Genomic DNA, 25,709 nt, shown 5'->3' with positions numbered 1-25,709 from the left:
GCGCGCCGACTAATATCGTGCTTACGGGACTCGTATACTCGCATGGTGTGTAATAATGTAATTTGATTTTTATAAAATATGAACGTCATAAAATCATTTGCATTAAAAGATTCAACATTTTTCTCATGTGTGTATCTTTAACATTTTAAAGATAATCATCTTGTAAAGTTTTTTATGGTTTTATAGGAGAGATTATTTGGTATTTTTTTATATACATGTAATATGCATTTAATAAAAAAATATGAGTATCTTATATGAAACATTTAGATGAATATTACAATACAATATATTTTTTATAATTTATAATACAAGAATTTATTATAGAAATCATAGAAATTTAATAAATTAATAGATAAAAATGTTTTTATCCATTTTAATAACATTATATATCATATAAATTCTAAGCTCTAGATAAAAGAATGAACTACAAATATCACGCACGACGAAAACATTAACTTTTTTACTTAAACTTTTTTATTCAATTTTACTCCGTTGTTACATCTTGTTTAATACAATCGAATAACCCTTTATCTATGCACATATGTGTTGCTGCCAAAGTTTAAACATATAAGAACGAGTTTGTTTCGAGACGATGACAAGAGGCACCATAGCGCAAATTTCTAAAAGTTCAAGAGAGACACACGTGGGAAAAAAAGGCGCAGAGAACAGGAGGAAAGTTGAGTGGCGAAGTTCAAGTTGTCTCGCGACATTCTTCGTCGACGAAAATGGACAAGAACATGATTCAACGAATAGTCAAATGATACCAGTCGCAGAGCAATACATATGTTCGCATTAACTATCTTAGACTATGAATTTCCGAAGTTAGTCGTTTGCAGAGGGCAGGGGTCGTAGTTCTGTCGCGAGGTACCAACTTTGATTATAGTAAATTGATGTCGAGAAAATTGATAGGAAAGGAAACAAGAGGCACATATACATATCACTAAGAACTTTCTATTCTGTTCGATCGGATATCGTATTTCGTCAAACAAGGAAATAACACGTTTAGGACGGCTGTTATATAAAAATGGACTTTTTTTAAATTATCATGAATAATTAAATATAATTTCCATAAAAATATATAATCATATGACCTCAAAAGTACAATTTATTCTTCATTTACATCATCACAAAAAATCAGAACGAAGAAATTAATTATTTAATATAGATCGATCGCATTTTCGACTTATAAAAAAACTTAAACACGGAAAAAAATAATAAAAGAGTTATAAAGATATGCATTTTCGAGACTTGCTGCGTATGTATATATGTCTTACACAAGTTCGTATTATGACCTAAAGTGGCTCTTTATTGTCTCGCGCGATAAACGGTCCTATAAAACCGTATACGTGATAAAACTGTATACGACTCACGTGCACAGTATAAATATAGTCCGAGAAGGTTCTTTCACCGCAAAACGAAAATACGTTCGCACCCATGCAAACGTACCAATCTCTCGTGACGTTCCGCCGTGCTTAAATCAACAGTCTAGCCGGTCGTACAGACATTCTTTTTTCCTCTCCTCTCTTAACTTAGATGCTCGCAAAGAAACTCCTCGTATCATTCACCATTTCACACTAGCGCATTCGACCACACGGTCGGATTAAAAAGCGCAAAAAGAGACGTCGAGGATCAAAACACGTATAACATATGGCGAATTCAGTCTGTATGTGAGCGTCAGATCAAAATAATTATATGAATAATTACGTAAATCGTAATAGCTCTCACCTGCGTAAAAGACTTTTAAAAATGTATTACATACATAAGTAAATAATTAATTAATATTACAAATAAATGAAATCTCTAATTATCTTGTACGAAATTTTTTTTCGATTACACGTCGGATTAAAAGCGCAAAAAGAGACATCGAGGATCAAAATACATAGTAAATTCGGAGTCTCGGATGAACGTCAGATCAAAATAATTATATGAATAATTAAACCGTAAATCAGTAGTTTTAACCAGCATAAAAATCTTTCAAATATTTATTAACACTTATGTATGTAATAAATGTTTTAGTGAACACATAAGTGAACAATTAATTAATATTACAATTAAATTAAGTCTCCGGTAATCAACTTATAGAGATTTTTTTATAAGTTAATTATAAGTATTGAATGCAATATTAAATGCAAATATTCCTAAAACAAAATTTTGACAATTGTGCTCCGAAAGAGAGAAAAAAAAATAAAAACGAAGCATGAACGATTGAGCAGTGTACCGTGCTAATGTCCAACTCGATCGAACATGACAGCGCCCTAAGCTAGCCATTCTCGACGCTAATGTATTTGAAGACCTCAGAACAAGATACTTGTCTTTCTGCGCGAATGCATCGCACATCATTATTTATGCGATAGACATAATACGTACCGGGGCGAATATCCCATGCCTGAAAAGCGTGCAATATTAAACGGACAGTAAGAGTATGATCGGCGAAGGTGATTAAATCCTTTGAAAGAAGCTTCCGGGGATTTTGTGTAACGCTAGAGGACTCCGGAGAAAGTCCGTTCGACACGAGTCAATGCGCTTTTCGAGGTGGCAAAGACGGTGAGAAAGGCAACAGCGATGGTGGCATAGGTAGAAGATAGAGGCTTCGTGGCACCTGCAACACCTGCTTGTTAACGCCAACTTTCCGCGAGCTAGCCAGACACTCTCTCTCTCTCTATCTCTCTTCTCTATGTTTCTCTTTGTGAGATCTGCATACCTCCTACAGCTCGTGAGATCGTATGCGAATATATACATATGTATACATCCGCTGCACACATACGAGCACCGTCTACGGCCGTAACGGAATCGGCTGGGAACTCGACTTGCTGACACCAGTCGATGCAAAAGTACACGTGGCGAAAGAAGCGGCCGCGAAATATGCAAGACATCATAGCAAGTTTGCGCGTGCGCTCGAAATTCTGCACGCACAAGATAAATATTTTTTATATAAATAAAAAATATTTTAGCCACTATTATTAACAACATTGAATCATTAACCCATTATTATTAACAATATTGAGGAAAGAAGAAAGGAGAGGAAGAATTTTTGTTGGTTCGCGGCAATTTTTACAACAGTCTTTTAAAAAAAGAGACATGCTTGCGATCTATCTGAAGTCTGAAATGAATATTCATGTCTAATACTATAATTAATGTCTTTTCTTCCCCGCGATGTAGCCGAAAAAAAATAACTCATTAATTGTAATAAATTGGTAACGACGTAGCATAAAACAATGAACCGGCGATGAACAAAGAACGGAAGTCCGCGAATCGATATATACGCGCTTCCTCCGACGCCTTCCATAGGTGCGTCACCTATTCGCGATACGCGTGTCTTGCGTGCGTCTGTATGCATGCTGTCGCGGCGGAACACGAAACGGAAATCCCCGCGTGCGGCGGAACACGTGCGCGTGCCCGCGCGAAACGTGCGCACGCGACGAGCCAACCGGCAACATAAAGTCTCCCGTTTAATATCTTTACGAGAGCCGGCGAAAATGATGAGGTTTCTTGTTTTTTAATAATGTAGCCGCGCGCACCTGAGCCTCGTAACTCTCAACGCGCTCCCCCTGCCACCCCCAAGTCTCTCTCTTTCTCGCCCTCCATCGCCGTCGTCGTGAAAAAGCTGCTCACTTCGACCCCTTCGCTCTTGCCTCCCCTTGCTTGCTCGACGCTTATATTCCTTTTTTTTCTTTTTTTTCCCCCTTTCTTTTTCTTCCTCTTTTTCCTTCACGCTCTTCTTTCTTTCTCGCTCCGGATTATCGTGCTTTCTTTACATTCCGCGCCTGCCACGTTACGTCTCTCTTTCCGCGCCGCTATTTACCGCCACGATTTTGTTCCTGTTGTTTTTACCGTAATCCACGTGTTACACTTAATTCCACTTCTACTTTATTCGCTGGAGCTCAATAAGGTGATCTTTCACGCGCGCTTGATCGTCTTCATCACTCAACCCTTAATGGTGTAATCGCGTTGAGTGAGTCTTAATGCAAATTTCTATCGATTGCTTCAAGAGGATTATCATAATCATTTGAACATGTACATACATCTCGGTAAGATCTTGACTGATGGTTAAAGTCCTAATAAATTTTGTGTACTTATATCGCTAATATACCTCGATAAGACTACAGCATCTATCCATCTTTTAGAGATCTCGGTCTGTCATTTCTGTTAACTTCTCTGCCACATACATATAATACAACGTGTTATTTCTTGAAATCCCTAACGCATCATATATTCTCTTTCTATTTATTAATTATTATTTTTCATATTTTTTTCTCTCTCCGTCATAACTTCACTTTTTTCTCATTCTCTCCAGACCTATTTTTAATCCTGTGTTGCACCTTTGCCGCTATGATTTTCTTTTCTCTCTCAGTTCGTTCATATTTCTGCGTGTCCAGTTGCCAAATCCACCGTAAGATAAAATTTCGGGAGGCATGAGAATATTTCGCGGAGGCGTCTCTATTTGCTTTCTACGCGGACGGGGCGAGCGCCAGCAAGCAGGGTAGAAAAACAATTTCGTTGCGTCTCTCCCGCGCCAACACGCCGCGGTGGAGCCGAATTGTGTGAAATTCGATTCTTCCCACTGTGCTTTTCGCTTTGAGAGCCTTCCTACGTGGTGGCAGGCTGTAAAACGTTCGTTGGAACGCGCGCTCCGGTCCTCTGTGATGCCCGATATTACTCGATGTCCCGTGTGTAACCATTGTGTGCCGCCCGGTACGATAGTAAAAGTGACAAAGGGATTTCCCGGTAAATAGGAAATAAAGTATCGGCCGAGAGCGTTACCTCCCTCTCTCTCTCCTCTTCTCGTTTCTTGTGTCGCGGTTGTAAATTTGTTAAAAACTTTATCGCCGCGTCGCGTCATTAACTTCATTAACGGACCTTTATGGTCGGCCCCGGTGACAAGAGTGTCAGAGCGAGAACAATGTAAACTCATTACGAAAGAAAAATATAGGTTATTAATATGGTAATTGATATTAATTGTTGAACTTTATACTCGTAATGTTGTGTAAATTACAAAGTTTATTTATTACAAGCAAAATGTTTACGCTCACTTAACAATCGCAAAGTAACATATGAAAAACAAGTTTGCAAGCACGCGCAAAAATAATATATTTATTTTATATTTAAAAAAATATATGTATAATATAAATTTTTTTTATATTATATATATATTTTTGTACTTTGGTAGAACTTGAAAATTAAGAGTTTAATTGACTCCTAAAAGCCATATAAAGAAAACAATGGTTTCATTTTGGAAACAAATTGAATTATCCGTCGATATTCCGTAACTGTTCGTTCGCTAGTGCATTTATCATGTATACATACATGTAAATTCGTGATCAATAACATTCAACGATGCGAACGGCAACGGCATTACTGATTCTCGGAAAGCTGCGCGGCGGAAAGATTTAGCAAACGCCGCACCGACGCACACGTGCTCTCGTGAATTTTTTGCGGAAATCTGTCACGGACCGGATGAGATTTATCAACGCTCTCGCAAAGTTTGCGCATCACTGGCGCTCAAGCGACCGCGCGACCGATGCGATCGTTCCCGGAGAATTTTTCGGCGCAACGCGAGCGTGTTTTAATTGGGCCGCCCGGGTAGAACTGTCGGAAGAGATTTTCCAAGACGCGTCCTCCCTCCTTCCTCCCTCTTAGCCGTCGCCGTCATCGCGAGGGGCCCGCCTCAATGATTTACAGCATCGTCCAAGTGTAAAAAAAATGCCGCAGAAAAATCCGGAAGTCCGTCCCGCTCTTAAATCGCCCGGGACCGTCCGGGAATTCCTGAAGGATATACGTTATACCCCCGATATATATATAGCTCGGCATGACGAGGGACGCGAGCGATAACGTGGAATCCACTCGTATCTCCCCGGCTAGCGCGCCGGACAGCTGACGTTTTTTTTTTCTTTTTTTTTTCGCTGACCCAAGCACGCGTTAAACTTTAATCACGTTGGGCTGCCTCTTCCGTCAGAAAGAGCTGCGTGACTTTGATAATGTGACTCGCGTGGTTAGCCGGTTAACTTTTAATTTCTGCGCGTGTTATCGCTCGCCGAGACGGCCGAAATTTACATAGTTTTGGGGATTTTTACACCCGGCTGTTTTTGTGCGTCGCGGTTAAAAAATATATCAAATAATTCGCTCGCTACACGGCAATCGAGAGAGGCAGTTTTTTACAATTCTCTTCTCCGAGATGAGAGAGAGTTTCCGCCCTCTCGTTCGTCGTTCTCGTATAATCGCTCGGATACGCGATGACTCGGTTCTTTCGGCATTCTCAGAAAGAAGAACTTCCCGACAGAACTTCTCCCACACGACAGCGCACTAATCCACGTTTTCACGGTTGTTCCTCTCGAGATCCGTAGAGCATAGAGGAACCTCGGTCCTGGCTTTTGGAGCTGTCCGAAAGTCAAAACGTATGATTCATTCATTCATCGAAATCGCTTCTCATGGCGATTAATGGCGCGATGCGGACGAAGCGGGCGCGTCGGATTAAAAGCGGTCTAAACGTTGAAATTTTCACGGGGCGGCTCGCCGACACACGGACCCTGGGATTTCGAGCTCCGGTTTACCGCATGCAGGACCGACAGTTTCGGATTGTTCTTCCCCGGTATACGTGCGTGCCCGGGGGTGAGAAACTCGCACAATGCCATTGTGTCCGGGTGGCATAATGGCCGGCAGCATTATAAATGAAACGTCTGCAACTAATTTGGGACAACGCGTGGAAGCGCGTTCGCCGTCCCAAATATTCAAGATGGGCGGCAGCCCATCGTTTACACTGATCCACAGCGTACGATCTCGGTGATTGTAATGACATGATTGTCGATTTCGAGATACGCGTCTCGCATCGCGCGAACAATGGCCGTATTTGCCATTTTCCGGTCAATGTATTTCTGCACGGGGCGAAGGAAAAATAAGAAAACGGTCGTTCTACTTCCGCCGCTATCTTCCGGTACCTTTTTCTTTTTAAGACATTCTCGAATGCGAGTCTCTATCTCGATTGTATTTTTGTGTTCGTTTCTGCTCGTAATCCGCGTCGGGATAGAACCGAAAAGTGTAATAAGCGTGCGGAGAATATGCGATTAAAAACAATTAAAAGCGCACAATAATCATTAAAACTGAAGTCTCGTTACGCATGTTACTCGATATTAAACCAATTATTCGCGCGCGATATAATGGAGCTTCAGCAATAACAATTCTAATCATTGGCGCCTCGATTCCGTTATAGACTTCGTATTAAAGTTCACCGGTGAATATGTAATAGGCAGGATCAAATGGATTTAAAATTAATTCGACCGAAGAAAAGAAAGTTTTCAGACTATGGGTGGCGAGAGAGTGAGTGAAGTTACGCGGAAACGAGATTAGTTTATTTTTGCCATGCAATTTAATAATTAGATATCATAATTGAACTAAGGTTCATCAAGGGAAGTACCGGCTGAAAAAGTTCGTTTAGTAAGCACCGGCGTCTCTCAAAGATAATTACGAAACGAGCACTTAGCCACGTTCGTTTTCTTACTGACTTTCGCGGCAATCCTGGCGCTGGGGCGAGAGTCAGATCCGGAGCCAAGGGGATAACTTTTTGCGCTGTCGTAGTTTTCGTCGTCCATCGACCATCCCAGCGTCATCCATTTTACGACGGCGAACGTGAGCAGTAGCTATCGCGAACACGCAGCTGAGAAAAGATCTCTTGTGAGCTTGTTAAAAAACGGCCGTGACAAACGTTTGTGGAATAGATTTTCTACCCTCCCACTGATTCACTAAACTAGACTTCCGCTATTCGTAGTTGACCCTGTGTCGCGGAAACAGGAGCTAGCAAAAACTCAATTAAAGATGTCAACTCTCTTATTAATATTTATGATAAAAAAATATCTAAAAATATCTAAATTTATCGCATATTTTTATTTTTCAATAAAATATAAAAATGTAAAATATTGTTTAATAAAACATAAAATATTTTCATTAATCTCGAATTTATAACTTTTTTTAATCGTTCAAAAATGTCAGATGATGGCTCAGTGCCGGATTCTTCCTTCGGCCGATCTTTCATCCATTTTGCCGCTCAAACGGCGAACGCCCAAACATTCACGATCTTATTCAGAACGTGTTTCGCTGGTGGTTTTCACAGCACCGGAAGGCTATTCGACGCGATGAGCTATACGCGCCTTCCTGTCAGCGGTTAACGAGACCCGCCCCTCTCTTTCTCTCACCCTCTCTCTCCTTCTCACCATCTTATATATAAGCACCGCTTTTCACCCAGTTGGCGTCCCGTCGTGCTTTAGCCAAACAGTATCGGACACTTCTACCGGTCTTCGGACTGGAAAAGGAAACTTGATTTACTGCCTACGAACCGCCGAGCATTTCTCTCTCATCGGCGCCAGAACTTTTCTTTCAGGGTCGTTATCGAGACAAGTTGCTCTTGTTTCCGAAAGTGGCTGTACTTTGTTCCGCTTCCAAGCTTTGTACGGGAAATAAATCGGAATCGATTATTGCTCTTAATTAAAAATTTATCTGTGGCGAAACAAGAAATAAAAGAAGAAATAAATATGATATTTCGGGGAATAATTATAGTTACATTTTACAAGTAAATGCGTTAAAATAACTGTTAAAAATCTCGACGCGCGAATTTTATATGACATTAAGAACACTTTTGTCGAAGTGATCGGGTGAATCACGCATCAGATAAATTAATTTTCTTGAAATCACTTCCACGAATCGTAGAGCAATTTCTCGCCCATTTAACGCGGTGTCGTTGAAGGAGGTCTTTGAGACGTTCGCGTGAAGGCGGACGAGATCGTTGACGATCATTGCCGTTAATTAAGAACGCAAGTGTAATTGGTAGCGGCGTGCGAATAGATGGCAGTCGGTTAATTTGAGAAGTTGAGAAGGCAAGAGAATAGGGAATCTCCAATCGCACAGCGCAAGACAATAGAATGGAACAATGAGGCCACTCTTTCCAGGTGATTATTACCTACCCGGAGTGTTTATGGCAGATTCGCTCCAGCGTGAGAAATCATCCCCACTTCTGGTCGCGGTGGTAACCGCCGACGTCAAAGCAATAATTAACCACCGACTCCCTTTCGTCGATGTCTGTTCGAAGCACTCGGCAGCTAAGAGGTCCCGTTCACGTGCTTTTCCTCGAAGAGCGCAGTGTGTGGCCGGGCAGACAGGTACTTCTGGGAAATCGAAACGTGTCTGGCCGTTATTAATCTCGCATCGACCGACATGAAATATGATTTCGGTGGCAACCACCTCCTCCGATCTTCGCGATCCCAACTGGAGAGGGGACTGAAAGACTACGTCTCCGTGGATACCGTCATGCGGGGTAGAAACACTTCTTATAATGCGAAAAATAACGTTTCCCCGATATATAAAGCGCGTAACAGGTTGTCCAATGATGCGTTTCCAAGAAATAATATCGCCCTGACTCATGCCGAGTCGTTCGCGCGACGATCCTAAGTGGTACGAAATTGTTCCGGGCAACAACACACATACGCGTGATGGCCCTGCTTTAAATCCATTTATATTACTGTCTGTGTGCGAGCACTCTTTAAAGCCCGCGAGTGTGTAAATACGTCACGATCGCGAGCGAAGGCGCGCATTTCTTATTCGCGGTAATCAATCATTCGGCTCTCTACCTATACCGAAAACACATTAGCTTCCGAAGCGAATGCCAGCGGCACACACGAACGTCGAGCGCGTACATCATTTTTTACCATCTTGTACACGATGTAGCCACCGTGCGATTACCACCCTCATTAATAACCGGATTACACGCTTTACCGAGAATGGGCTCTTGCGAAATAAAATGCGTGTATGGTACGCGTCACTAAGCTTCGCGGCGGGGCATCGAGTGAGTTATTATGTACTCGGTGCGTTTTTCCAGCAACGAGAATTTCCAAATTCCGCGCTCGCGAATTTCACGAGCCTCCCCCTTTACTCTCTTCTCTTTTCCGAGAGGGTTAAAAAAAATTGCAATTTAAAAATTCGACCGGATGTAAACAGAAAAGCGAGAAATTCGTCGGTGCCTTTCTTGCAAACATCGATTGTCCATGTACGCATGTGCGCATGTATTATTTACACGCGTGCTCGCAAATGCAAAATTCGCGCGCGCGTGTGCGTAAGAGCCGTCCGAGCTCTCTCCCAAGTGGCATGTGGGATCCGTCAGGAGCATTCAAATATACAGAGCGGTATTATTTACGAGCGCTTGATACACGGGGTGCCACAGATTCTTCTCTACAAAACAACACGTGTCTGGCGTGGTCCCCCTCTTTCGAATCTTTCTCTCTCTCGCGTACGATGGATTGAACCGCGTTGCGCTTCGCGGAGCCGGATTTAGAGATAATATTACATTCCGAGGGAATTTGTTTCGAGAAAGGGTCGTTTAATGGACCTATTTTGCGGTCGCCTTTGTGGATTCACTGTACGAGAAAGAGCAAGATAGATAGATAGAGAAAGAGTCGATAAATAGAGATGGTAATAAAATCGAGAAAGCCCCATAATTGACAAAAGTAACCGAGAATTTATTCGATAGTCTGTGAAACTTTAAAATACACCATCTAATGGCTTCTATAGATTGTGCTAACTAATGTAGCGTCTATGCGCCGGCACCTATGTTAAGTGCTATATCCTTTATAAAGTTTCCAATGTATGACGTTGTTGCATCGTAAGCTTAGCGCCACTTAAAGGATCCCTGATATATCTAGTCTGGCAAAATTATGCTTTGAACGTAAAGCTCGTTTAAGCAGGATGAGTCTAGAGGTTTCGACAAGCCCTGGATTTCCTCCTTAACGATGGGCAAACAAACAACGGTATATTTATGCGGGTTTCGTGAGTCCACAGAAGCAGCAACGGCAGCAGGCCTTTCGACAACCGTGAATGATTCTAACCGCGTCAATATAGCTGACGTCAGCGACGAAATTAAACAGCAAGCTGCTACCGATGCGAATAACAAGTCAAACGTTTGACAGTTCGCCAATTTCTGCTAACTCGGTTATTTAGACTTTTAAATTTGAAGAACATTTCGGTACACATGTCAACAATTAAATAATTAAAACACAAGAAAGAAAATGACATAAAAAAGTAGCTAAAAGTGAGATATGATTTTTCAGCTACGACTGTTTTAGTATCAAGTTGTTAGATTTTTAACAAGAAGAGTTTGCTAAAAATGTTGCCAAGAGTTTAATATAAATTTTCTATTCTGTTTAATTTCGTCCAAATATTCTTAGATTTATTACTTATAATACGGTTAATATTAATAACTCAGGTTTTCTAATATTGCCGATTTATTAAAATAAATTCATAATATTTTTGACAGACTTAGATATCGATATTTTTACATCCATAATTAATAAGCTCAGAGAGTGCATTAATATTATAACATATGACAGTATTGAGAAGGTAGAATATATGTGTGTGTATCATCACATATCATTGGATTTAATATAACTAGACCGACTAGGGAAGTCGTAGAAATCTCTCTCCTGAAGCATTTCCACGCCCGCGGGCGGACAAAGACGCATCGAACGTCTAAGCACCCTTCGACAGCTGAAACAATTAAGCGGGCCGGCGCGTAAGTCACGAAATTAAATGGCGAGCTCTCTACTCTCCCCCGTCGAACGGTTGCTTCTCTGTACGACCGCGTTGTCGGCAAGCATATGTCCGTGTATAGGTAGTATATACGTCGTGGGGACTGAACGGGGATCGAACGAGCGAATTCTCTCGTCTTGAGCGAGCGCGCCGGACCGAACGAACGAATGAATATCCATCCGTTCCCCGTCAGTGCCGAGAAATTTCAATAAGCCAATTCGGATAATGGATTGGCACGCACGTGCGGCGCGGTAGGACTTCGGCCTGGGTGTCGGCCTGCTCGCTCGTGTCGAAAGAGAAGTGCAACGCATTGTCTGGAGTCCGATTCGTCTCGTTCGGGGTAGTAACGAACGAGAGGGACGTCACAAAGTTCCAAGTGGACCGCTGTTTCTGACGGGGTGCGTCGATGCGTGTCTGCAAGCCTTCGCACACACGCGGCCGTGAATCTATCCCGCAGGCTGTGTTTATCGTTGGCCGGCGCCGTTTTCGTTACGCGATCGAAATATCGTGCGAAGAGGAATCCCCGGATCGGTTCAATCTCGGATCAGTTACCGCCGACTGGTTGCGATCCTCGAGAAAAACGGCACGATGATAGGCTGTCGAGATTTTAGTTCAGGGTTCACGAAAATTATGGTCGGCTGAATACGGGTTACGAAGTCAATATGACGAAGAGCGCCCCGAGGGTTGAATAGGATGGCGGGACGAAGCGTATTGGCGTAGAAATTCATCTGGTTAAAAGCAATATAATTTAGACCGACTGCCCACGTATAGTTGTATTCTGCTACATTTACGTTGTTCGAAAAATGTTACGTTTTTTTATTTCTAGAAAAAAGCGAATTTAAATTTATAAATTAAATTAAAATTTATAAGTTGATGAAAGTCGAATCTATTCATGTATTTAAAAAATTTTATGAAGAACATATTTCTGAAAGATCTATAAGGGATACATCTTCGAGAATTTATTGCATTGCGCGCAAAGAAATATCGCAGTTGTGAACATGTCATGCCTATCAGATTTCTTTTATGGCGGATTTGTCTAACTTAAGAAGTACGATCGTTAGCTTGCCAAACGCTACGAAAATTTCAACAGACCACATTCCATTCTACATTCACATTCCATTGTGTGGAAAATGAGAAACTTACAACTAGCGTGACCCAATACTTACAGTCAAGTAATATCACGAGTAAACGCGCTTGGAATGTAGTTATATTTTGAGTTTGTATTTAAAGCACCTACTTTACAAGTGATTTGCATATCGCGTCTAAACTATTTGCGCACGAATCCTACGTCGAATCAAAACATGTATTATATATATATATATATATATATATATATAGCCGCGATTCGTACATATACATGCGACATAAATTTTTTGGTAGCTGGCATCACTGGGATCAATGTTGCATTTATACATCATCTCGTGCATTTGCACATTGTTTTAACTCGTTTATCCCTATATAAATATCTATTATCAAACTATATCGAGTTTCGTTACTCTACATTTTATATTTATAATATAAAAATATTTTATATTAATAAGCTGATGTCCTCGATTGCCGCAGCTTTTCGCGCCTCGTAGATTAACCATATTTCAAGGTTCGATTATACCCGTCCGACGCCGCGAGGCTCGTTTGCATAGGAAATAAAGCGAGGAGCTCCGCGGGAGACGATCGCTTAACGAGTAACGCGATTTAACGGTAAACGCGCCCTTTGTCACATGCATACGATCCGTTTATTGCCGGTGAATGCAAAACTTCATAAAAAAAATTCTTTCGAGAAGAGTCTCGCGATCGAGAGTCTGTAAGGCGCGCAATTTATTTCGAGCCTGGACCAACGGCACTTACGCAAGAGCGGATTTCCGTTTTCCAATAAAATCTCTGTTCGTATACCATCTCTGCTATACACATATAACGCGTATGTACTCCGAGATTCCGGGCGAGAACAGATGCTCAGTCAGTGTTGCTGGGGAAAACATCACAAAGCTCGCAGTAATAGTTTTCCGTCGAGTACCACATTGCGTTACACAACCGCCTATACGCACAGCTTTGATCGATAAAAAAATTTATCTCGCATCCGGTAAAATTGATGAATTGCAATTCGTACGCGTGTTATATCCTGATGAAATTCTTGATGAAATATTCGCGCTTTATCTTGATATAATATATGGTTGTAATATATATTATTTGTTCTTACCTCTCCACGTTTCAGTTACGCTGCGATGAAGTGTCGAAAATATATGTATAATATAAAATGTCTTGTGAAGTGAATTAATGTCCTTCCTTTAAATGAAAAAAATTCTAGCTGATTATTTGTTCTAGCAAGAGTTCTAAAAATATAATTTATTAGAAAGTGCATATTTTCTTCCGATCAATATACAAAAATAATCCCTGCAGTAGGGATTATTTTGATAAAAACGATCAAAATTATTAAATGTTTAAAATATTTAAATAATTAGAGAAAGAGAGAGAGAAGGAGAAAAAGAGAAAAGAAAAATACTAAATATTTCATAGTAGAATATATAAATGTCATTTCATAGAAATTAGTGGCACAATTGAACTGTCTAGAGCTAAAACGGAAAGATTATTTTGTATTTGTGACAAAAGAATGAGACAGTTCGATATTCTTATTGACTTCGTATCTCATGCATGATCACGCACATTTTCGTTTAAAAGAACTCTATCGTAAAAGATGGGATTCTCTTAAATATCCTGAAATCAGTTGGTGGTGAGGATCCCTTTTTTTCCTTTCACATAGTAGCAGAAGAAATTTACGGCATCGATAAAACAAATAGAATTCAGAAGGTATACTATTGTAGTCCAACACGTTTTAGGAGGGAACGAAAGTAGACAGTTCGCCCTACTGACCGAATTTTACTTTCTTTTTCCTTTTAAAACCTGGGTGTCAACAGAAATGAACTCGTTGTGAATTGGAGAAAGAATTTCGGAAAAATGTTACCTAAACGATTGTTAAAGAATACAAAAACTTCTTATAATCGATAGACTAACTTACGCAATTTTTAACGGGAACCTTTTGCAGGTCTTTTTCTACTGAAGATAAATGATATTTTCGCAGGAAACCGAATTTATTTTTGCGGCAGCAAAAGTTTATAAGTGTCGTAAATTTTCGAAATATATTGTACGTGTTAACTCTCCAACCACTAACCGAGGAATGCGGGTTTTTTTCTATTCAACTTTTTTTCTATTCAACTTTATAGCTTTATTCGACTGAAGATTGAATTAAAAATTAAGACTATATAATAAATGTGTGTAGTCATAATTATCTTCCGATTTACTTTGAAATATGATTTACGAATTCGACGTCGAAAATAATATCTCTATTTCTATCAATTTTCATTTAATATAGTACTTATAACAATTTTTCACGCAAATATAATTCAGATACATTTTCAACTAAATCAAATCAATTTTGAAATATTATTCTCTTGATACAAAATATTACAAAGTATTGTGTTATAAACATCAAAAATATTCTGTTAGAAAATTCTTTTTGTGATTAATATAATCTGCAGACACAGACACAGAAATAATTTTCAAGAATATTTAAAAAATTTAATCCGTGAGACAGGAAAGTTTCTACTTGAACGGTAAACAAAGAAATCGCATAAAATTCAATTCAAATGTTACACGATCAGAAAACGTCGCGTATGCGATAATGATGGTGGAAAGTTTCGCGATAAATTTTTCTTCACGCGCACGTGACGTATCTAAGGAAGTTCACACGTGATCCCGATGTCCGGCGCGATTATTCATGGGGGTGGGCGACAGGGTGAAACTTCGTTTCTTTGACACAGTGACCTCGTCAATTTTCGGTGGAGATAGCCGGGTATCCTCGGAATGATTCGAGCCTCTTCCTGCGCCGGCGGAGATTTACGGATGTCATAAAGTACTAAAAACGGTTACGGTAACTTGGCCCGACGTGGCAGTTTTATTTGCGCCATACATTCGGCGGGCGACGGCGGCTGAGCGTCTACCATATCGTCGCTCAAAAACGTACAAAAGTAACAATGAAACGTGCGATTTCGCTTGAGCGCGTCGAAAGTTTTCCCGGGTAGGTACCTACGGGAACAGCGCGCAACTTTTCGCGAGCGCTCTTCGTGTGTGCATGCCTCTTCTTACGCCTTCTATACGCGCTTACGCGCGCTACGCGGAATGTATATATTTCCACCCCAGACAGACAAACCGTGCGCCACTTCCTCTTTCATAAATAAATATGAGCCTAGCCCGCGTCTCAGAGTATCGTATTTGTCGACGTAAGAAAAAGAGAAAGGGGACCGGAATGGCGGGCAAACAGCAACCTGCGAGAGAGGAAATATCTCGACATTCGTCCGACAGTAGATACAGCGAGACGCGTCAGCCACGTCGCTATCTTCCTCTCGAGCAGGCCATCGTATCGCGATTCTGTTTTCATGGTCGTTTTTTTCGATAATGTATCTTACAGCTTCCTGCGCTCTGAGACGCTGTTAAGTTTCCGAACTTTGATCGAAATGAAGTAGAAAAATTATTCCGAATACCTGGCTTTGGCCAGGTTATTCGGGAACGGGCAAAAAAACGTACGAGGAAGAGGGGTGATTTTTTTTGCCGTTAATGAAGCTGTCCCTCTTCTGAAATGGTCGGACATTAGCGAGTACTCAGTTAGCCAAGTGGAGAGAGGAGAGACGTTTTGCTCGCGCGACAGCGCAATTACAATAAAGCGGCGGCGTCTCTCGCGCTACCATCGCATACCTCTATCTTCCATCCGTCTCTCTTTCACCTCCCGACGATCTCTGCCATCTAGGAGGGCCTCCTTCTTCCCCTTCGTACCCAACGTGTGTTCTCACTCGCGGTAGGTAGAGAGCATAAGCGGCATGCTTACGTCGTGGGGTCGGAGCTTAAATTAAATCCGGCTAATGTAACCGACGGGTATATTAGATCTCTTGTCTGCGGGCGCATGTCCTCCCCCTTTTGCGTACGCGGGCTCGGAGATTGGTCCTTGGAAGGGCAAGTAGACAGACGATGAGATTCGAGACGCGACCTTACGGGGGATAAAGACGAACACGTCACGAGATGATCAAATCGCTCATAATCTTTTCCTTCTTCATTTTTTTATTCACTTATCGACTCTTCCATCGCATTTGTTAACTTTCGGGGAAAAAAATCTTTCCAAGACAAATTGTACATATAAGTGCGGACAAAATGTTAAATTCTGCATTATGGAGCGACGCAGGATCACGAGTTTCGATGCATAAATCTTAAACTTTCAGAGAACAAAAGGGGGTGCTTTTTGTAATTAATGTGCTTTCTGACACGTCGCTGCGAACAAATCTGCTTTGGTACATCCAAAGGCATCTGTATGCGCCGTCTATATGTGATATCTACAGACGACGTGTAGGAAAGATTGGCGGAAAAGAGAGACGCGAATAAGAGAATGAAACGGAGATAGAGAGAAGAGGATCAAAGAGAATCCGGTGGAGGTGACGACGTTGTCTACCGGCGCCGGAAGCTTCGTGATCGAATCGTTAATTAGCACTCGCTCGGGTTGGGACCCGACGGACTCTTTGAGAGCATAGCAACTACTTCTCTCCCGTCGTTAATGCATTCGGATCGAGTAAATCCATTTTAAGCCCGCTACGCCGCTGTGTGAAGTTTGGGAACCAAACTTGTCGAGAGCGATTAATCGTGTTTATTTAAAGATTTACGGCGTGACCGATTTCCCGATTAGGCTAGAAAATATCGGACAAGCCGAAATGCATGCTGATGCATTTAAATTTCCCGAGCGAGGAGATCAACTGCATATAATTAAAGTCCTATTCGGCGGTTAATTAATCGTCGCGCGATGATAAGCATAAAAAAAATTTATTACATGTATAGTATAATATAATATACAGAGAGCATACACATAACATAACTTTAGATAAATAAAATCCTTTATGCAGTACTTATATATATCACAGTATTGTATATATGTTTGTGTAAACTGTTAACTTGTCCCGCAAAAATAAATAGATATTTATCGAACTGTTATTAGAAAAAATGATGACACCGGCATCTAATGCTTGTCAGACTGTTGCAATCGTTCCGTGAAAAAGGGATTTTGTTGCACGCCCATGGGTGCCATAAACACTAATTCGAATCCCACCGGCTTGCCCTCGGGATCGAACGAGTCGGAACCGAAAAGTGATAAGACACAATATCTCACAATTTCGCGAGATCTTTATGGGTTTTCACGTCCGGAGCGCTAATAAATTATTACGAATGATGACGTCTCTGAAAATTTACGATCGACCGATAACGTTCCGTCAGTCAAAAAACGAATAACGATATATCGTTATTCGTTTTCATTAACTCACACCCTCTCCCTAATCATTTACGTCAATTTATATCGATTTAATAGTGCGGTGATTAATGTTTACATTTGCGATCAATATTTTCCGCGTTATTGTAACAATGGATGGACTAAATAAAATTAATCGCTCGCATTTACTTGATTCGTGAAAAATTTATCGCGCTAGCTCTCAGAACGGAGATGCATAGAAACTGTATCTGTATCGAACTACATTTTTATCAATTCCGAGCTGTGTACCATCAAAAGCTTGATCGATCGAAACAGCAAACTATATACATACACATATATATGTATATATATAAATATAACTCTAAAAATACATTAAAAATTGTTTTGAAAAGTTATTTCAATAACCCAGCACCCCCCCCCCCCCACCCCGTCGAAATACTTTGCCAGAGGTGTATACGACCTTATAGTTCGGTCGCTTAATTAAGCGAGCCGCGCGCGTATCCGAAGGGTGGAAAAAAGATCAATAAAATCGCTAGTCTACGGGGCGACCGCATTCATTCGCCACCCCATTTCTACAACATATTTTGCAACCTCGCCCCCATATACCGGCCTTGGCTGACCTCCCTCCCTTCCTACCTTTCATACGCTCTGTTCGTCGCCCCCTCGCTCTTTACCAGTCTCACGTGCTCGTTTCGTTCCCTCCCTTATTCTGTCCACCACAGGGGTGGTGAAACGGCGCGCGCCCGCCAGGGTACGTTGGTCCACCACTAGATGGTGACGTAGGGCGAAACCATAAGCGGGAAGAAGAGAATACATGCGATTGAACGAAGACACCAGACCGTATGAGAGAGCGAGGGTCTCCTTCCCTTTCTCTCTCTCTCGCTCTTTCTAGAGCCGCGCGGGTTTACTTCCCCTCTCCACGGCAAACCCGCCGACGACCAACTGGAGTTTCTCGTCAGCCTGTCAGTTAGTGCCGTGGCGCCGTGACGGTACGGTGTTAGTTGGTACGTCGTTCCTCTTGGGCTGGTCGTGCGCCTCGTATGAAGGGACGGACGCGTCGCACGTTTCCTAAATGGGGACCTCGTGGGGACCCGGTGTGAGAAAATACGTGGACCACCGATAGCCAGTGATTTATACGCGCCACCGGTCGTTTTGCATTTTTCTAAATGGATATTTTTTCGTGAATACTCATGTAGCACATAGTAGATTTTGTGTAAGCTTAGAGGCTTGTAAATATAGCTCTCAAAGTGTACGAGTGAAATTTTTTTATAAATTTATATCAAGTGAGAAGGAACACACAGGAAGAGAGGGGGGATCTATCAGAGACCATAATTGTGATCGATGATTTCTTTGGTGCTCTTTGGTGTGTGCGCGTATCGTCGCTGATAATAGAGCATCCGGGCGGATACACGATATATACAGTGATAAGGTGAGCACATGATTTTTTTTTCTCCTCGTAACGCATCCCTCGATACCATGATGCCTCTTTAATTACGCGCGCGCTCGTCGAGTGACGAATGTAAAAATTGGAGAACGGGGCACGCGAACGCAGCTGCGACGCGAAAATTGTCGAAGAGAGAACCGCGCGGGCGCCATCGATACGATGCAAAGCAGCGTGTAATTCTCGATATCTCTGTAATTACTGATAAATTGCTGAGTATAAATCATTGATGCGGGAAAACAGCGAGTTTCCGTCGTACTATTGTGAAACTTGTACATTAATTGTGCATTCATTAAACAGTTTCACAAACTTTATTTTAAAACTACTAATAAACTCTATTAAAATTATTTGTAACAATCGTCACAATTATTAATTACAAAAATGAACGATCAAGATTTTTTTTAACAATATCTCTAGCAATTTCTTTATAAAGAAGAAATATTTCTTCCCTCCGCTTTGTCTTGAAATAAAGGTCTTAAAAAAATATTCGAAAAGATTTTTCTACATCGATCTTTTAAGATGTCTCGTAGGGACTGGAATTTTACGAGTTCATTCTTTTCTAATCCGACTTCAAGACGCGTCGGCCGAAATCTGATTTTCCTTTTCATTCGATGTGTCATTCATTGTCGCTTCGTCCCTCATTCTGAAAATGATCATGATGAAAGCATGAAGCGTTCCGTGGATTTCAGACTCGGGATAACACCGATTAATTCTGTAAGCTCCATTTCCGACGAAGAGCGAGTGTTAGGAAAAGTCGAATGGAAGGAGATAAAGAGTGAATAAGGTGGATTAGCGAGAAGAGACCCTCGAAGGGTTCGTCGACGACTGTTGGCATGCGGGAGGAAGAGGACAAATGAAATTTCGTCGCGGCAAATTGTCCGAAAGCGATGCCACAGAAATCACCCCGACGATTAACAGGAGATCTCCTAAGACTTGCTAATTTCCTGCTTGGAGCACCGGGGTAGGGAAAGGTAATATCAAATCGGAACTCCCATCCATTAGCGCGGCAATCTATTTGTTGGAGTCGGCTTAAATCCTCTGGATCGAGACGTGGACTGGTTCGCCAAGAGTTCTTTAATCTTCAGCAGCCCTTAAAATACGACTCACGTATTTCCGGATCCACGTACTTTCGAGGTAGCAAAATAACGCAACAGGCAATGACGGATGAAAGAGAGCGAAGGAAGTCGAACGGAATTGGAAATGGTCCAAGGAAGCCTCCGATCCTCCATTCCTATCCGATTTCGATTCCGACCGAACCAGTGCCAAGTTCGAGTAAATTAATTGTACGTGTGTTTACTGCCAATTACCGGGATCGTTAATGCATTTGGACGAATTCCCAGTGGGCTATTTTCTTCGCGAAAATACATAACGTCAAGTGCGCGTGTTACGAAGAGCAAACATAGAGAGAAAGAGAGAAAATCATCATTACATCCATATATCTCGACGCTTTCGGGGAATGGGAACACGAATCGGGAAGACATAAACTGTCGTTATGAGAAATCGAAGATCGTGCCTTATTCCGTCGAATAATCCCTGCGTGTTCGGCGTCGCTCGATTTTAGTGGGAATTTAAGCGTAGTCAGAGGAAAGTAGGTTCTGAATATTGATAAGGGAATATGAATATATTCATAGAGACTAACAGTTTATTTCTGCAGTCAGTTCGAATCGGTTCGCATTGATCACTCTTCGATTCGTGCTAGAACCTACCTTTCGACAGTAAATTTGAACGATTAATATTCGTAGATTCATGTTTTTTTTTTGTTCCGTCGGGGATCACGAAGTTCTTCGATTGCGAAACCCAAAAATCTTTCAATTTCCTTCTCTTCATTCCTTCGTCGTCCGTGATTAGTCGACGGCCTACGACAGCGCATGCTTGACAGTCTGGCGACCTTTAACCTCGACTCATAATATCTTCATTACGAGATTGAGAGTCTTGTGAATTTTTCGAGTGGTTCCCTCGATGATTTCGCAACGGGATTGATGAACCGATCGAAGATGATGTCGATAGATGATGATAATAAATTATTGTCTAGTTGTTATTAATCTCGCACGAATGACAGTTTGACGATCGATACTTTATATTGTTCGTCTCACATTATCAAAACTGTAGAGATGATAAATTTCGCTGGCTCGAGTATGCGAATGTAGAAACGATAAATTAATATCGGCGTGATAAATTTTCCGCGACATAGACAGTGACGTTGCCGAAATAATCGAAATGCTAATTATTCATTTGCATAATTAACGCGAATGCAGTAAAGCGACCTCCGGCGCAACTATGAACGGTCCCACATGCCATTGGAGATTAACGGTAGCGTACGTCCTCTGTTAATGTTCATTTTGAATATTAACTCCTCGGAAATGAACGTGCACGATCGTCGAATCATTACGGGCCGAATTTAACGCGGCTGGGTGAACCGCGCATATGTAGCCGCCACTATGAATTTCCAGCGCTATCATTTTCAGAATCGCCTGCTGCTGCCTACGAGTGTCGTGCAGAATCGCGATGACACCGTCATCATCGTAAATCTCCATCGTCACCATGGCTATCTATTTAATTGAAACTTCCTACACTGTCATGCATTCGCGCCGTTCATTATGTTACGAGTAATAATGGTGTGTAAATTTTATGATATACGCCAATCACACGTCGCGAAATCCGCGGAAAATTTAATATAAATTATTATGCACCCCCCACTCCAGTATATGAATGCAAAAATATAAAGATACAAGAAAATAAAAAATATCTTTTAAAGAGAGAATTATATTTTAGTGGCTACAGAGCAGAGTCGAACGAATAAAATATTTTTTTTTGCAATATCTTTATTATATATAATAGGAACTTAAAAGGTGAAAAGTGTTTGAAATGAAATAAAAGTCTCTCGATTTTGCGTTCATTTTCTATATCCGCTGTTCGTTTTCCGGAGCATGCCGTACATCGTTCACGGTCAATTTCGAAAAAAATCCTGGCCCCTCCGTTTTAAAGAGGATCCCCGGTGTTTCGGACGTGGCTTCTCTCAAGCTCGTTTCCCCGTCGGTGTCCAAACACGAAAACGAAACAGCAGGAGGGCCGTAGGCCCGATGATGGCTCCGCGTCAACGAGAACGTATCAAGCAGCTGCCGGCCGACGGATTCAAAGACGGTTGGGGGTCCCTGCACCTGATTGCCGGACATCTATCTACCCCCGGACAGAAGGTGTAGAAACTCCATGGGAATCCACCACTCTTCCTCCACCCCCTTACGCGTAGTTGTTGCACAATGACCGAATGTGCACGGCCGTGAGATAATGGCTTTCTAATTGCCGCATGCGATCGTATATCGTGTATTTTATTTTCACGAGAAAAATAAGAAAAGGAAGAATAAAAGTAAAATTAAAAAAATGCGTCGTAACAAAAAAGACATCTTATTGTTAAGAAATAAATAAAAATAAGCAGAAAGAACAATGGAAAAAAAACGTGGAAAAAAAACGAGTAAAAACTGTTGCCTTTACAATTTATTATATTTTCTATTTTGGTTCATAAATAACGTAAGTACATGTGCAAAAAAAAAAGAAGCTGGGAATATTATTCATAGACTGATTACAAAAAATTGACACTTTTATGGTTTGACAAACATTTGATTATTCACATTTCATAATTATAAAACGTATTTATTAAATCAAAATATCTATCGGCGTTTTTTAGTTGAATTGAATGATTGCTGCTTATTAGAATCGACCTCTCGATCCGTGACATCGAGCCCCAGAATATGCTCATGCTTAATAAAGAACGTCAGACAAGGAGGGAGAGGAGAGGACGAGCATTTAAAAATGGTTTAATCAGAACGCAAGTGCAATGATTAACGGTGATTTCGCGACCTAGACCATTTGTTAGATCAAGTTATAATGATCATCACGTGGACGTTGTTACGTCGTTTACGAGATCCGCGGAATTAGCTTTCTATCAGCTTAAGTAAACTGATTATAAATTGCAAACGGTTTAGAACGCAGGTAGAACGTGGCAGATGAAGGACGAGAAGAAGGAAGAGGTTGTGCATCTCGACCTCCAGTCACTTACGTTGCACCTTTCGCACATATAACGTCGTGGTTCTAAATGCCCACGCGTGTTTGCTCGCTCGTTCCTTCTTCTCTATCCTCTTCTGCTATCCTTTTCTCTCTGTCTCTTTCTCTCTCTGCTCCCTTTTGCGACGGAACGTGTCAGGGAGACCAAGAGAGTGAAAGGATAAAATATGCAAGACGACATAATGTTAGCTCCTGAGGGATACACCTGACGTAGGAAGAACGCCCGGAGTGTCTGTACCGAATATATCCACCCTCGGGAATAAGCGACCTGGCCCATAATTCATTCTAAATACTTGTATGCTAATAACGATGCCACGGCGCAACGGAAATTTACTATTCCCAGGCGTTCTCCGGTAGTCTTTCCTCCTGCTTGCCCTCTGCTCTACCTCCGTCCTCCTTTCACTCTTTATATCCCTTTATTCCTGTCGCTCTCCTACGTGTCTCCAACCGCCGACCTTACCTGCGTGCTCCCTTTTATTCGCTGCTACCAACCGTACCAGCCACTGCGAGATGTGGTCCAAAGAACCGACATATTAGCTTTACATTATACGGACGGTGGAATTTATGCAACGGCCGCGAAATCCGCAAGGATCATAAAGTCCATTATCTCGATCGTTTATCCACGATGGCGCGCGTCTCCCATTGCCATGATTTTCTTTCTGGTCTAGCCATGAAAAGTCGGCAGAGAAATTGAAATCCTTCTCTATGGATGTCCTGCGGAAAACGGACGACGAAGATTCATCCGCTGAAACAGTAGATGCACTCCGAGAAACTTCGTGGTATACGACTATATACTTCGATTGTATATCTCCCTCTCATCCCTTGTAACAGTGCCATAAAGAACGTTCAGAGCCGAAAGGCAGGCTAATCTGTTATACTTTGGAGATTCCGTTTCAAGGCTGAAATATCTTGAGATCATCAATGAAATATATATGATTTCGAATTTTATTTTATTATTATCCTTTACAATATTTATGAATATAATTAAAATTTATCGAAGCTTGTAATTGCACATTACAATTTTCATTTAAAAAATTAATTCACATATCACGAACACGAACGAGTTTTGGTCTTTGTTTTTATAGTGAAAATTGTGAACACAGAATAATATAATACAACGAGTGTAATAAGTTGAATATATAGGTATTTCAAATTAGTTGTCTGAAAAATATAAAACTGTATATTTCGCAGACGACTAAGATGAAATTTTTCTTAACAAGAAAATTCTAAATGATAAATTAATTAGTAACGCTAAATTAGAAACTATAAACGGCAGCAAATGTTACATCTAATCGTAATTGCGAAATTATAATTATTTTTTAAATTATAAAAACTTTTAGTCTTGTTGGCAATATATATTCGAAGTATTTGTAGGAATTTGAATGTAATGCGAAACTTTACGTAGAGATATTCTATTTTTTTAAACTTTTCGTTTTAGTAACGTTTACAATTTATATTTTTACATTCTAAAATAAAATAAGAAAAATGTAGCATTATTTCTTCCTTTCTTTCTGAAAATTCAAAAAAATATAAAAACAACTTTTTATTATACTTACTTTACGATCACAAACTCCTTTATTTCTCGAATATGTCAATTTATGTAAGAAAATCTTGACATTTAACAACCTATTATTATCCAAATTGTGAGTTATTGTCTATGTATCATTGTAGGAACGCGGCAACAAACACTCTGTATTTTAGAAAGCACTTTAAATGCAGAAAGTGCATTTTTTGTTCTTTAAATTTCTCCTCGAGTTTATATTGATAGCATATCAAGTTTCAAATCATTCTCAATACAACCAATATTATACGCGAATATTTATATCTATTGTTCCTGGGGGGATATGCTAATCATTGTACGAGGAGAAATTTTATACAAGGCGCGAATAAAACGAGAAATGTATGGTATTTTGAACGCTGTTACGCCACTTATTAAAGTCTCTCGAACGTGTCAATTCGCGTGACCGTCTTAGCCATTACTTTATGCAAATTGCAAATTATCAACAACCGGATGTCGTAAGCGGAAGGATAAAAAACATTTTTTTTTCTCGCCGAAAAATCGGTGACACGATCGAACCGGAATGTGTGCGTGGACAAACAAGGTTCTCTCCTTCGCATCTCACTCTGAATGCTGCACTAACGAGTTCGGCCGATAAATTATCGTAAAAGGGAGCATTTTACGGGATCCATTACGCCGTGGCGAATAATTTCCGTCATGACGACTTTATAGACCCAATCGCCACGACACGAGTTTCTAAACGTTGCTCATAAGCTACAATCAATTCCGTTTACGATTATGTCTTTGCGTGCGTGCTCGCATAGCACTGTGAAATTTCTTAACGTCTATGCGCCGTT

At 40.9% G+C, this 25,709-nt stretch overlaps 1 protein-coding gene and 1 long non-coding RNA gene across 3 annotated transcripts in view; one reads left to right on the top strand and one right to left on the bottom strand.

Moving 5' to 3' along the window:
- Positions 1-25,709, bottom strand: part of LOC145948983 (uncharacterized) — a 279,704-nt gene that overhangs the window by 15,253 nt on the left and 238,742 nt on the right. The window lies entirely within an intron of this gene.
- Positions 18,811-25,709, top strand: part of LOC145948978 (discoidin domain-containing receptor 2) — a 95,390-nt gene continuing 88,491 nt past the window's right edge. For both annotated transcript variants that reach the window (XM_083058615.1, XM_083058616.1), the window contains exon 1: positions 18,811-19,283. The gene's annotated coding sequence lies outside the window, so the exon portion shown is untranslated. The remainder of the gene's footprint in view (positions 19,284-25,709) is intronic.

This window comes from Prenolepis imparis, unplaced genomic scaffold, assembly GCF_030444845.1.
Source record: "Prenolepis imparis isolate NDT839.2.m4 unplaced genomic scaffold, iyPreImpa1.0 SCAF_2, whole genome shotgun sequence".
Classification (NCBI taxonomy): Eukaryota; Metazoa; Arthropoda; class Insecta; order Hymenoptera; family Formicidae; genus Prenolepis; species Prenolepis imparis.
This window is presented reverse-complemented; position numbering and strand designations above follow the sequence as displayed.